This window comes from Aythya ferina (genome assembly GCF_964211825.1).
Source record: "Aythya ferina genome assembly, contig: HAP1_SCAFFOLD_68, whole genome shotgun sequence".
Lineage (NCBI taxonomy): Eukaryota > Metazoa > Chordata > Aves > Anseriformes > Anatidae > Aythya > Aythya ferina.
Window position 1 is genome coordinate 405,067 of NW_028181442.1, and position 14,997 is coordinate 420,063.

At 49.6% G+C, this 14,997-nt stretch overlaps 1 long non-coding RNA gene across 1 annotated transcript; it reads left to right on the plus strand.

Annotated features, from left to right (window-relative positions):
• Positions 1-4,272: 4,272 nt before the first annotated feature.
• On the plus strand, positions 4,273-5,241 carry LOC311428396. The gene is made up of 2 exons (XR_014687701.1): positions 4,273-4,663; positions 4,795-5,241. It is a non-coding gene; the product is annotated as an uncharacterized lncRNA (long non-coding RNA).
• Positions 5,242-14,997: the final 9,756 nt, after the last annotated feature.

Sequence of the window (14,997 nt, forward strand, 5' to 3'; positions counted from 1 at the left end):
CCAACGGAAACCCCAAAACACCTCAAAAACACCCCAAAAAAGAACTGAATCAGAAGAAAAAACACCAAAAACTATGAATTTCCCCGCAAAACCACCCTAAACTCACCTGATCTTTTCAAAACCCACAATCCACTCCCATTTCCCTTAAGGACCAACGAGAATCCAACTAAAACCCAACGGAGACCCCAAAACAAGTCAAAAACACCCCAAACAAGAACGGAATCACCCCCAAAACTGGAAGAAAATCCCCAAAAAACATAGATCCACCCCAAAACGACACTAAACCTACCTGATCTTCTCCAAAACACGCAATTTAAAATTTTCCAACATGATGAAAAACAAGAACCCAACAAAACCCAACGGAGACCCCAAAACATGTCAAAAACACCCCAAACAAGAACGGGATCACCTCCAAAACTGGAAGAAAATTCCCCCCCAAAAAATTTACAATTTTCACCAGGATGACCAACATGAACCAAACGAAAACCCAAAACGAGACACCAAAACACGTCAAAAACACCCCAAAAAAGAAAGGGATCACCCATAAACTGGAAGAAAATCCCCAAAAAGCACAGATCCAATCCCAAAACCAGCCTAAACCTACCTGATGTTCTCCAAAACCCACAAATTTACCCTTTTCCACCATGATGACCATGGAAAACCCAACGAAACCCAATGGAGACAAAAAACATGTCAAAAAAAAACAAAAAACAAAAAAACAAAAAAGAACAGGATCTCCCCAAAAAACAGAAGAAAAACCCAAATGCCATAGATCCACCCCAAAAGTCCCCCTAAGCCTACCTGATGTTCTCCAAAACCCACAATTTACCCTTTTTCACAATGATGACCAACGAGAACCCAACAAAACCCAACGGACAACCCCAAAACACGTCAAAAACACCCCAAAAAAGAACAGGATCACCCCAAAAAACAGAAGAAAACCCCAAATACCATGAATCCACCCCAAAAGTCCCCCTAAACCTACCTGAAGTTCTCCAAAACCCACAATTTACCCTTTTCCACCAAGATGCCAACAGAAAACCCAACAAAACCCAACAGAGACATCAAAACATGTCAAAAACACCCCAAAAAAGAACGGGAGAACCCCCAAAACTGGAAGAAAATCCCCAAAAAGCATGGATCCAATCCCAAAACCACCCTAAACCTACCTGATCTTCTCCAAATCCCAAAGTCCACTCCCAACCACCATAAAACCCATTAGGAACTCAACAAAACGCAACAGAAACCCCAAAACACCTCAAAAACACCCCAAAAGCAAACCGGATCAGAAGAAAATACGTGATTTAACCCCAAGAAAACCCTTAAACCTACCTGATCTTCTCCAAATCCCAAAATCCACTCCCACCCACCATAAAACCCATTAGGAACTCAACAAAACGCAACGGAAACCCAAAAACAAGTCAAAAACACCCCAAAAAATAACTGGATCAGAAGAAAAAAAAAAACAAAACTATGCATTTCCCTCCCAAATCACCCTAAACTCACCTGATCTTCTTCAAAACCCACAATCCACTCCAATTTAGCTTAACAACCAACGAGAACCCAACAAAACCCAACGGAGACCCCAAAAACGTCAAAAACACCCCAAAAAAGAACTGGTTCAACCCCAACAACGAAAGAAAACCCCAAAAGCCATAGATCCACACCAAAAATCCCCCTAAACCAACCTGAAGTTCTCCAAAACCCACAATTTACACTTTTCCACATTGATGACCATGGAAAACCCAACGAAACCCAACGGAGACCCCAAAACACGTCAAAAACACCCCCAAAATGAATTGGATCACCCACCCCCAAAAAAAAAAAAAACAGAAGAAAACCCCATATATCAGGAATCCACCCCAAAAGTCCCCCTAAACCTACCTGATGTTCTCCAAAACCCACAATTTACACTTTTCTACCATGATGACAACGGAAAACCCAACGAAACCCAACGAAGAACCCAAAACACGTCAGAAACACCCCAAAAATGAATTCGATCACCCCAAAACTGGAACAAAATCCCCCAAAACCATAGATCCACCCCAAAAACACCCTAAATCTACCTGATGTTCTCCAAAACCCACAATTTACACTTTTCCACCATGATGACCACGGAAAACCCAACGAAACCCAACGGAGACCACAAAACACGTCAAAAACACCCCAAACAAGAACATTATCACCCCCAAAACCAAAGAAAACCCCAAAAAGCACGGATCCAATCCCAAAACCACTCTAAACGTACCTGATGTTCTCCAAATCCAAATGTCCACTCCCAACCACCATAAAACCCATTAGGAACTCAACGAAACCCAACGGAAACCCCAAAACACCTCAAAAACACCCCAAAAAATAACTGAATCAGAAGAAAAAACACCAAAAACTATGAATTTCCCCACAAAACCACCCTAAACTCACCTGATCTTTTCAAAACCCACAATCCACTCCCATTTCCCTTAAGGACCAACGAGAATCCAACTAAAACCCAACGGAGACCCCAAAACAAGTCAAAAACACCCCAAACAAGAACAGGATAACCCCTAAAAAAGAAAGAAAACCCCAAAAAAACATAGATCCACCCCAAAACCACACTAAACCTACCTGATGTTCTCCAAAACACGCAATTTAAACTTTTCCAACATGATGAAAAGCAAGAACCCAACAAAACCCAAGGGAGACCCCAAAACATGTCAAAAACACCCCAAAAATGAATTGGATAACCCCCCCCAAAAAAAAAAACAGAAGAAAACCCCAAATACCATGAATCTACCCCAAAAGTCCCCCTAAACCTACCTGATGTTCTCCAAAACCCACAATTTACACTTTTCCACCATGATGACCACGGAAAACCCAACGAAACCCAACGGTTTTAAGAAAATTAAGCAAAAGAATTTTCTTAGGGTCTAGGCAAGCATTATGCAGCTCCTTACTTCAGCAGGGAGCTTTCGCAACTCCCGCTCCTCAAACAGAACTCCTTGTTTTTATAATACAAAAGACAATGAACAAACATTTATGGTGTATTGCCCTAAGTTTTTGGGTTAGGGTTTTTTGCGTCTTAATGTTTTGGGGTTAGGGTTTGGAGCGCCCTAAGTTTTTGGGCTAGGGCTTTGAGCATTCCTAACGTTTTGGGTTGGGTTTGGGTTTTGAGCATCCTAAGATTTTGGGTTGGGGGTTTTAGGCATAGGTCTTCAGGGGTTTAGTGTGGTAAATAGTTTGGGTTAGGTCTGTAGGGGTTTCGAGGTTTTTTTGGATCTTAGGGCTTGAGGCTTTTTTTGTAAGGGCGGTGAGGGTTCCAGTGAGTGCTGGTAAACGCAGTTCTCGAGCACTCGGCCTGTGATTGGCCATGCTGGCTGTGCGGGGAATGCTGGTAGGTGTAGTTTTCCGGCACTGGGAGGCCATGTTGTGTGCCCAGAGCATGCCGGGAGATGTAGTTCTCGGGACTCCGGACTTCCGGGAGGCCATGTTGCGTACCCAGAGTATGCCGGGAAATGTAGTTTTCGGATTCGGGACTTCCGGGAGGCCATGTTGAATGCCCAGAGCATACCGGGAGATGTAGTTCTCGGGAACTAGGGTTAGGGGCTAGGGCTGGGGCTAGAGTTAGGGTTTCGGGTGAGGGTTGGGGTTGGGGGTTATTGTTAGGCTTAGTGGTTTAGGGTTAGGCTTAGAGGGTTATGGTTAGGGATAGGTTAGGGGTAGGTTTAGAGGGTTAGGGTAAGGGTTAGGGGTTAGGGGTTGGGACTGTGGTTAGGCTTAGGGTAAGGGTTAGGGTGAGGGTATTAGGGTTAGGGTTTGGGTTCAGATTAGGGTAAGGGTTAGGGCAAAGGTAAGTGTTAGGGTAAGGGTTAGGGTAAGGCTGAGGGCGAGGATAAGATTTAGGGAAAGGGTTAGGTTTAGGGTAAGGGTTGGGGTAAGGGTTAAAGTAAGGGTAAGAGTTAAGGTAAAGGATAGAGTAATGGTAAGTATAAGGGTAGGGTAAGGATTAGGGTAAGGGTAAGGATTAGGGTTAGGTTTAGGGTAAGAATAAGGGTAAGCTAATGGTTAGGATAAGGGTTAGGGTAAAGGTTTTCATTTGTTAAAACTGAAACGCAGTATGCAATCTGGGACGTCACAGCCAGAGCTGCCTATGGCAAGGTGAGAGAGGAAAAGATGGAGCAGATGTTCTACTCCTAGTTTTTTCTTTATACGTAAATAAAAGTTTGAGCTAATTCCAGTTGGAAGAGTTCCAATTACTTGCTTGGTCATAATGTCTTTTAATATTGAAAGCTGCAGCAAAAGCATGGGGATTTTTGCTTCTAGAAACACCCTAGTTCTCTTGTCTGCACTATGCATGCTTTTGAGCTAAAACTGATTAAAAAATAAAAAGAAAAATCACACACGCACACAAAAAAAAAAAAAAAAAACAAACACCACAGCTGCTGCTGCTGCTCTCTTCCTACTTCCTTGTGCTTTGCCCCTACCCTTCCCAGGTGATTGGATTTGGGTGCTAGTCGGGGCCAAATGGTATGTGAGTCCCAGGCATCCCCTCAGAGAGCTCATTCTGCTTGGGCTGCTCTTTGGGGTGTTTGTTTTTCCTTCGGTCAGTTGCAGGCTTCTTCAGGTGGATGAGAGTTTATGGACTGATGCGTTTCCAAGTAGCGAGGGGTACGCACATCTTTTTGAGGTAACAGCTAGTAGGATCTGTTAGAATAAACTAATGTAGTATTGATGCCTTTATAGCATGCAGTTCTTTATCAGGTGAGTAACTGTTGCGAGTAACTGAAGTCAATGTTACTTGGTGTGTTTGCTATGCAGTGCCTGTGCGGACTATTGCACGAGACACAGCTTTCTGACATCTGGCCCAGCAACTACTAAATAAGGGGAGGGGAGAAGCTGAAGAACGACCAAAGGACAAAGCCTGGGAGGAAGACTACGAGCCTTCAGTACGAGCGGCCCCCAGAGGGACCACCGGAGACTGATAACGCCTGCACCAGTGGGAGGGTTTGGATTCTGGGAACTAATTAGAATAACCCTGCCTTTTGTAGAAGTAGTAATGAATATGTATTAGCCTAGCAGCATAAAAACCAGCCGCCTGATGTAACTTGTGTGCGTCTTGGTGGAGCAGAGACTCCTGGCGCACCCAGCGCTGCTTGCTTACCTCTATTCCTTTAATAAATCATAAACATTAATTGTAAGCCTATTTGGGACTCGGTCATTTATTACAAGTGGGACCTCCCGATGGGTGGAAGCTGTCGGGATAGCTCGGGATGCTGAGGCGTGGTGCTGCAAGGAGGTTGGTGGTTGGTGGCACCCTGGGGCAGGCCAAATTGGGAGGGGGCGAGGCGGCGGGTGGTCGGTGGCTTCTGTGGAAAAGGCGCTTGTATGGGGGGGCTGCGCATTCAGAGGAACCTTGACAGGCTGCAGATAGGGGCAGGCAGGAACCTTTTGAAGTTCAGGAGAGGGAAATGCCAAGCCCTACCCCTAGGGAGAAACACCTCTGTTTACCAGCACTGGCTAGCTCGATACTGAATAAGCATTTCTTCATGGAAGGGGTGCTTTGCTATTAGAACAGGCTGCGCGGGGGAAGTGGTAAGAGACCCGATCCTTAAAAGTATTGAAGAGACATGTGGACATAGCCCGGGAGTCCGGCCTCCGGCAGGGCGGGAGCTGGCTCTTCCGAGCCCCTGTGCTCCGGTCTTGTGCGACGCGTTTGCAAGCAGCACCGGGTGCCGGGTCCGACATCGGACGGTTCGGGGACGGCGATTCCGGGGCCGTCGGCTAGCGGGGGCCGGCTATGTCGTGTCCCGGGGATCCGACTTCAGGGGGCGTGGGGGCCGGCCGTGCAGTGAAGCGGGGGGCTGGCGTCCGCCGGCTTCCCAGAGAGCGGGCTTTCGGTGCCGTGCGGTTCGGTGGCCGGCCGTCCCGAAACGCTGGGCACCGGTCTTGTGCTAAACTCCGCGGGCTCCGGGGCCGAACTCGGCTTCTCGGGGCCGGCGGTCGCGGTGTCCAGGTGTCCCGCCTCGGGCGGCGCGGGGCCGGCTGTCCCTAGCAGCTGGGTTCCCAAGAGCTTCTGGGCTCCCAAGCGTCGCCCAAGACCGGATCCCAGAGAATCGGGACGGCCGGCCACACCGCTGCGACTAGCACAAGCGTCTCCCGACAACGGAGCCCAGGAGCTTGCGAGGGTCAGATTCCGCGCCCCGGGATAGAGAAACGGGGAGCGCGGGTCGGCCGGCCGCAGCTTCGCACGGGACCGAACCCCCTGTCTCCGGCACGGCCAGACCCCGAGCCGGCAGACAGCAGCCTCCCGCTTCACGGCACAGTCGGCCCCCAACCCGCCCGAGTTCTGATCGCCGGGACACGGGACAGCCGGCCGCGCCGCCCGAGGCCGGACACCTGGAGCCCGGGACCGCCGTCCCTGACAAAGCCAAAGTCGGACCCGGACCCCGCTGCGGCTAGCACACGAGTCGCCCAGGACCGCAGCCTAGGACCTCGGGACGGTTGCATCCCGCGCCTCCGGCAGGAGCTACCCGGGAGGGCAGGACGGCCTGCCGCAGCTCCGCAAGAGACCGAACCTGCTGAATTCCGGGACGGCCAGAGCTCGGGCCGGTGGGCCGGTGGGCAGCAGCCTCCCGCTTCACGGCTCGGCAGTGAACCTCACGGTTCATCGTCCGGCTCACGGTCCGTCGCCCGACTTCGGACCCACGGGACAGCCGGCACCCGCGCCGTCGGAGGCCGGACACACGGGCCTCGAGATCGCCGTCCCCGAACCGCACGAATTCACACACGGTCTTCGGTGCGTCCAGCACACGCATCGCAAAGACCGGAGCCCAGATTATAGGATCAGCCAGCTTCGCGCCGCCCGAGGTCGGACCGGGAACCCGATGCGCTTGGCACATGCGTCGCCAAAGACCGGAGCCCTGGGAAGCGTGATGGCCGGACCCCACGCAGCCCGAGTTCGGACCCACGGGACATGGGAGAGCCGGCACCCGTGCCGACGGAGGCTGGTCACGCGGGCCCCGGGACCACCGTCCCCGAGCCTCCCGAGGTCGGACCCGGACCCCGTGTGTTGGGGCTGTCTGAGCTGGAGTCACCTTTTCCCTGCAGCAGCCCGCACAGTGCTGTACTCTGCACTCGTAGCTGGAACAGCACTGATATCACTCCAGTGTTGTGTCTGCGTAGTGCTGGCACAGCATCAGGATTCCTTCCAAGCCCCCAAGAGCCAGCAGGCTAGGGGTGGGCAAGTTATGGGGAGGGGACGTTGTCGTGCCAGCTGACCTAAACCAACCAAAGGGATATTCTGTAACACCCGATGTCACACTCAGCAATAAAAGGGGGGGCTCTCGTGGGGGAGGGGGCTGTTCCTCCTGAACATCCACTACGCGTTTGAGGCCCTGCTTCCCAGGACGTGGCCGAACACCGCTCGCTGATGGGAAGTAGAGAATAATTTTTTTCTCTCTCGGTGCTTCCATGCGGACTTATTGTTTCTTTTGTTTCTTTTTCTCCCCATTCCCTTTCCCTTTAATTATACCTTTCTTATTTCAAACCTCGAGTTCTCTGTGTTGTATTTTCTCCCCCTTCCTCTTTGAGAGAGCGGTTGTGGTGGAGCTCGGCTGCCCACCTGAGTAAAACCACCACTGTCCTTTTTGGCGCCCAACGAGGGTTGGGCTCCAAAAGGGTTGTGGCGCTCGAGGGTTGAGATAACAATAGTGTTGATTGAAGTATTTACAACTAACATATTTGTTGTCATTATGCTCGGTTTTCTGATAATACTTTTCTGTGTGGATATGTTGTATGTAGCCCACTCTCTGTTTTCTTTTTTCCTTTACATCCGTTCGGAGAAAATGTTGAAGTCTGTGCTTGTTTTTTTATCATGTTGTGCTGTAACATACTGGCCTTCAGTTTGGTTTGGTATTCAAGCCCGGCATTGTTATCCTCCTGGTCTCCTGGAGATTATCTTATTGACAATATTAAGAATTACAGTGCTTTCTTTTTTGCCCCCAGCAGTCAATCAGTGAATAATATCGGGTGTGGTGTCTTCTACTTTTCTCCCTGTGGGCTAATTACAGCAGCCTTTCAGTATCTTGGATACCCCTGGTGAGATATTATCCTCATATACTAGGTCTAGTGTTTGTCTTCTTCCCCAAGGCAAAGCTGTTTATTAAGAATATTATCCAAAGACCTGTCCCCAGACAAAGTTGTGGGTGGCAAGGTGTGTGGGGGGATTTGGGCAGGTACCTATCACGGTTTTCTCCTCCAATGGTTCTAAATTTCACCCCTGAACAAGTACAAAATCCAAGAAAGCTGGTAGAATGTTTGAAAGATATTGCCCTGACCCTGGCAATACTAGCGAACTCCACCAGCTGGCTGCACTCTGCTGGGGTCTGGCTTACGCCTATCAGATGTCAATTAACATTGCCCAGCACCCTCAAGGGGATAGGGAGGTTCTTGAATTTGATGATGAGACAGCACACACTTTGACCACCCCAGAAGACCGACCATCTTTGGTATCAGTCGCCCCCGTAGTAAAGACGAAACAGTGGAAACGGAGATCAGGTCGTTTAGTAAGGGAAGGAGCGCCTCCTATGGATGAGGGAGAAGAGGAAAAGGCAAGCGGCTCTAAAGCAGCGTTATCACGGCAACATCACGAAGAAGAGACTGAAATCATAGATGAATCAGAAACTACTCGGTCTCTATCCTTGAGTGAGCTGCGAGAAATACGAAAAGCCTTCAGTCGCCGTCCAGGTGAGCACATCCTCACTTGGCTGCTTCGACGCTGGGATAGTGGGGCCAATACCCAACAGCTAGAAGGGTACCGGTGGGCTTTTGGCATAGCTGCCTTGAGCACAGAGAAGATTAAGCAGCTGTCTACCCTGCCTGGTCTCTCACAAGACCCTTCTGCTGTAGGATTGCTGAGGATTGAAGAACAGCAAGTGCCAATTGCGACTACAACTGTGCACCGGCGGCAATAGCGCACCAACCGAGACTCCCTGATTCCTCTCCATGAGTTAGTTCACCATCTGGAGAGCCAAGGAGTGATCAGCAAGACTCATTCACCTTTTAACAGTCCTATATGGCCAGTGCGGAAGTCCAATGGCGAGTGGAGGCTAACAGTGGACTATCGGGGCCTGAATGAAGTCACACCACCACTAAGTGCAGCAGTGCCAGACATGCTAGAACTCCAGTACGAACTAGAGGCAAAGGCAGCCAAGTGGAATGCTACTATCGATACTGCTAATGCATTTTTCTCTAAACGTCTAGCAGCAGCATGCAGGCCACAATTTGCTTTCACTTGGAGGGGCATTCAGTATACTTGGAATCGACAGCCCCAGGGGTGGAAACACAGCCCTGCCATCTGCCATGGACTGATCCAGACGACACTGGAACAGGGGAACGCTCCTGAACACCTGCAGTATATCGATGATATCATCGTATGGGGTAACACAGCAGAAGAAGTTTTTGGGAAAGGGAAGAAAATAATTCCAATTCTCCTGAAAGCTGGATTTGCCATTAAACAGAATAAGGTCAAGGGACCTGCACAGGAAATCCAGTTCTTGGGGGTAAAATGGCAGGATGGACGTCGCCACATTCCGACGGATGTGATCAACAAAATAACAGTTCTGTCTCCGCCAACCAGCAAAAAAGAAACAGAAGCGTTCCTAGGTCTTGTGGGATTTTGGAGAATGCATGTGCCAGGCTATAGTCAGCTTGTGAGTCCTCTATATTGAGTAACTCGAAAGAGGAACTGACCATTGAGGCCATCACACAGGTCACCCATCAGTGTGAGACCTGTGCTGCAATCAAACGAGCCATGAGGATAAGTCTCCCTGGAATAGGCGGAGAGGGCTTGGATTTCGATCTGGTGAGCTATGGCAGATTGACTACATCGGACCACTTCCACAAACCGGCCAAGGCAAACGGTACATACTCACCATGGAAGAAGCAACTACTGGGTGGCTGGAAACATACCCTGTAAACCATGCCACGGCCCGAAACACTATCTTGGGCCTGGAAAGACAAGTGCTGTGGGATTGCACTCGTGGGATTGTCTTTGCCCAAGGTCCAGGGTATACCTGGTGGGTGATGCAGAAAGATGGGGATATCAAGTGTGTGCCTCAAGGAGATTTAACACTGGGAGAAAATTAATCTGTCATCCAAGTTATGTGTTGTAAGAGGACACTGCAGAACCAATGAAAGGTCAACTTTGCAAGGAACCAGGCAAGTGCAACAGTGATGTGAGCTAAGCTGGTGCTGGTGTCAAGAAAACCAACTTCGCCTGCCCTGAGTGACCACTTTGACAGATGATGGTGAAACCATCAACAGTTTTTAGGAGCATTTTGGGAAAAGACCTATAGAATAAAGAGAAGTACAGACATAAAAATGCTTCAATGGACAGAAAACTATGGTGATGAGACCATCTATATACTAAACTGTACCTGATTGTGACACAAAAGTTATGGAATAAGGGGTGGAAGTTGTGTTGCGTCTGTCTGAGCTGGAGTCAACGTTTCCCTGCAGCAGCCCGCACAGTGCTGTACTCTGCACTCGTAGCTGGAACAACACTGAAATCACTCCAGTGTTGTGCCTATTGCTGCATAGTGCTGGCACAGCATCAGGACTCTTTCCAAGTCCCCAAGAGCCAGGCACGGGTGCCGGCTGTCCCGTGTCCCGTGGGTCCGAACTCGGGCTGCGTGGGGTCCGGCCATCAAGCTTCCCAGGGCTCCGGTCTTTGGCGACGCATGTGTCAACCGCACCGGGTTCCCAGTACGACCTCGGACGGCTCTGGAGGTGTCTGTCCCTAGAACCTGTGCTCCGGTCTTGTGCGAGGCATGTGCCAGATGCAGCGAGGTCCGGAGCCGACTTCGGGCGCTTTAAGGACGGTGATCCCCCGGGGCACGGGATTCTGTCCTCCGGTGGCGCGGGTGCCAGTTGTCCCGTGTTCCGGGGGTCCGAACTCGGGCTGCGTGACGCAAGACCATCCCGCGGCCCTCGGCGCCGTTCTTGGGCGACGCATTGCCAAGCGCACCGGGTTCCCGGTCCGACCTCGGGCGGCGCGTGGCTGGCTAATCCTGTAATCTGGGCTCCGGTCTTTGCGATGCGTGTGCTGGACGCACCGAAGACCGTGTGTGACTTCGTGCGGTTCGGGGACGGCGATCTCGAGGCCCGTGTGTCCGGCCTCCGACGGCGCGGGTGCCGGCTGTCCCGTGGGTCCGAAGTCGGGCGACGAACCGTGAGCCGGACGATGAACCGTGAGGTTCACTGCCGAGCCGTGAAGCGGGAGGCTGCTGCCCACCGGCCCACCGGCCCGAGCTCTGGCCGTCCCGGGGTAGGGGTAGGGCTTGGCATTTCCCTCTCCTGAACTTCAAAAGGTTCCTGCCTGCCCCTATCTGCAGCCTGTCAAGGTTCCTCTGAATGCGCAGCCCCCCATACAAGCGCCTTTTCCACAGAAGCCACCGACCACCCGCCGCCTCGCCCCCTCCCAATTTGGCCTGCCCCAGGGTGCCACCGACCACCAACCTCCTTGCAGCACCACGCCTCAGCATCCCGAGCTATCCCGACAGCTTCCACCCATCGGGAGGTCCCAGTTGTAATAAATGACCGAGTCCCAAATAGGCTTACAATTAATGTTTATGATTTATTAATTGAATAGAGGTAAGCAAGCAGCGCTGGGTGCGCCAGGAGTCTCTGCTCCACCAAGACGCACACAAGTTACATCAGGCGGCTGGTTTTTATGCTGCTAGGCTAATACATATTCATTACTACTTCTACAAAAGGCAGGGTTATTCTAATTAGTTCCCAGAATCCAAACCCTCCCACTGGTGCAGGCGTTATCAGTCTCCGGTGGTCCCTCTGGGGGCCGCTCATACTGAAGGCTCGTAGTCTTCCTCCCAGGCTTTGTCCTTTGGTCGTTCTTCAGCTTCTCCCCTCCCCTTATTTAGTAGTTGCTGGGCCAGATGTCAGAAAGCTGTGTCTCGTGCAGTAGTCCGCACAGGCACTGCATAGCAAACACACCAAGTAACATTGACTTCAGTTACTCGCAACAGTTACTCACCTGATAAAGAACTGCATGCAATAAAGGCACCAAGTACTACATTATTCTAACAGATCCTACTAGCTGTTACCTCAAAAAGATGTGCGTTCCCCTCGCTACTTGGAAACGCATCAGTCCATAAACTCTCATCCACCTGAAGAAGCCTGCAACTGACCGAAGGAAAAACAAACACCCCAAAGAGCAGCCCAAGCAGAATGAGCTCTCTGAGGGGATGCCTGGGACTCACATACCATTTGGCCCCGACTAGCACCCAAATCCAATCACCTGGGAAGGGTAGGGGCAAAGCACAAGGAAGTAGGAAGAGAGCAGCAGCAGCAGCTGTGGTGTTTTTTTTTTTTTTTTTGTGTGCGTGTGTGATTTTTCTTTTTATTTTTTAATCAGTTTTAGCTCAAAAGCATGCATAGTGCAGACAAGAGAACTAGGGTGTTTCTAGAAGCAAAAATCCCCATGCTTTTGCTGCAGCTTTCAATATTAAAAGACATTATGACCAAGCAAGTAATTGGAACTCTTCCAACTGGAATTAGCTCAAACTTTTATTTACGTATAAAGAAAAAACTAGGAGTAGAACATCTGCTCCATCTTTTCCTCTCTCACCTTGCCATAGGCAGCTCTGGCTGTGACGTCCCAGATTGCATACTGCGTTTCAGTTTTAACAAATGAAAACCTTTACCCTAACCCTTATCCTAACCATTAGCTTACCCTTATTCTTACCCTAAACCTAACCCTAATCCTTACCCTTACCCTAATCCTTACCCTACCCTTATACTTACCATTACTCTATCCTTTACCTTAACTCTTACCCTTACTTTAACCCTTACCCCAACCCTTACCCTAAACCTAACCCTTTCCCTAAACCTTATCCTCGCCCTCAGCCTTACCCTAACCCTTACCCTAACACTTACCTTTGCCCTAACCCTTACCCTAATCTGAACCCAAACCCTAACCCTAATACCCTCACCCTAACCCTTACCCTAAGCCTAACCACAGTCCCAACCCCTAACCCCTAACCCTTACCCTAACCCTCTAAACCTACCCCTAACCTATCCCTAACCATAACCCTCTAAGCCTAACCCTAAACCACTAAGCCTAACAATAACCCCCAACCCCAACCCTCACCCGAAACCCTAACTCTAGCCCCAGCCCTAGCCCCTAACCCTAGTTCCCGAGAACTACATCTCCCGGTATGCTCTGGGCATTCAACATGGCCTCCCGGAAGTCCCGAATCCGAAAACTACATTTCCCGGCATACTCTGGGTACGCAACATGGCCTCCCGGAAGTCCGGAGTCCCGAGAACTACATCTCCCGGCATGCTCTGGGCACACAACATGGCCTCCCAGTGCCGGAAAACTACACCTACCAGCATTCCCCGCACAGCCAGCATGGCCAATCACAGGCCGAGTGCTCGAGAACTGCGTTTACCAGCACTCACTGGAACCCTCACCGCCCTTACAAAAAAAGCCTCAAGCCCTAAGATCCAAAAAAACCTCGAAACCCCTACAGACCTAACCCAAACTATTTACCACACTAAACCCCTGAAGACCTATGCCTAAAACCCCCAACCCAAAATCTTAGGATGCTCAAAACCCAAACCCAACCCAAAACGTTAGGAATGCTCAAAGCCCTAGCCCAAAAACTTAGGGCGCTCCAAACCCTAACCCCAAAACATTAAGACGCAAAAAACCCTAACCCAAAAACTTAGGGCAATACACCATAAATGTTTGTTCATTGTCTTTTGTATTATAAAAACAAGGAGTTCTGTTTGAGGAGCGGGAGTTGCGAAAGCTCCCTGCTGAAGTAAGGAGCTGCATAATGCTTGCCTAGACCCTAAGAAAATTCTTTTGCTTAATTTTCTTAAAACCGTTGGGTTTCGTTGGGTTTTCCGTGGTCATCATGGTGGAAAAGTGTAAATTGTGGGTTTTGGAGAACATCAGGTAGGTTTAGGGGGACTTTTGGGGTGGATTCATGGTATTTGGGGTTTTCTTCTGTTTTTTTTTTTGGGGGGGGTTATCCAATTCATTTTTGGGGTGTTTTTGACATGTTTTGGGGTCTCCCTTGGGTTTTGTTGGGTTCTTGCTTTTCAGCATGTTGGAAAAGTTTAAATTGCGTGTTTTGGAGAACATCAGGTAGGTTTAGTGTGGTTTTGGGGTGGATCTATGTTTTTTTGGGGTTTTCTTTCTTTTTTAGGGGTTATCCTGTTCTTGTTTGGGGTGTTTTTGACTTGTTTTGGGGTCTCCGTTGGGTTTTAGTTGGATTCTCGTTGGTCCTTAAGGGAAATGGGAGTGGATTGTGGGTTTTGAAAAGATCAGGTGAGTTTAGGGTGGTTTTGTGGGGAAATTCATAGTTTTTGGTGTTTTTTCTTCTGATTCAGTTATTTTTTGGGGTGTTTTTGAGGTGTTTTGCGGTTTCCGTTGGGTTTCGTTGAGTTCCTAATGGGTTTTATGGTGGTTGGGAGTGGACATTTGGATTTGGAGAACATCAGGTACGTTTAGAGTGGTTTTGGGATTGGATCCGTGCTTTTTGGGGTTTTCTTTGGTTTTGGGGGTGATAATGTTCTTGTTTGGGGTGTTTTTGACGTGTTTTGTGGTCTCCGTTGGGTTTCGTTGGGTTTTCCGTGGTCATCATGGTGGAAAAGTGTAAATTGTGGGTTTTGGAGAACATCAGGTAGATTTAGGGTGTTTTTGGGGTGGATCTATGGTTTTGGGGGATTTTGTTCCAGTTTTGGGGTGATCGAATTCATTTTTGGGGTGTTTCTGACGTGTTTTAGGTTTTTCGTTGGGTTTCGTTGGGTTTTCCGTTGTCATCATGGTAGAAAAGTGTAAATTGTGGGTTTTGGAGAACATCAGGTAGGTTTAGGGGGACTTTTGGGGTGGATTCCTGATATATGGGGTTTTCTTCTGTTTTTTTTTTTTTTTTTTTTGGGGGGGGGGTGATCCAATTCATTTTGGGGGTGTTTTTGACGTGTTTTGGG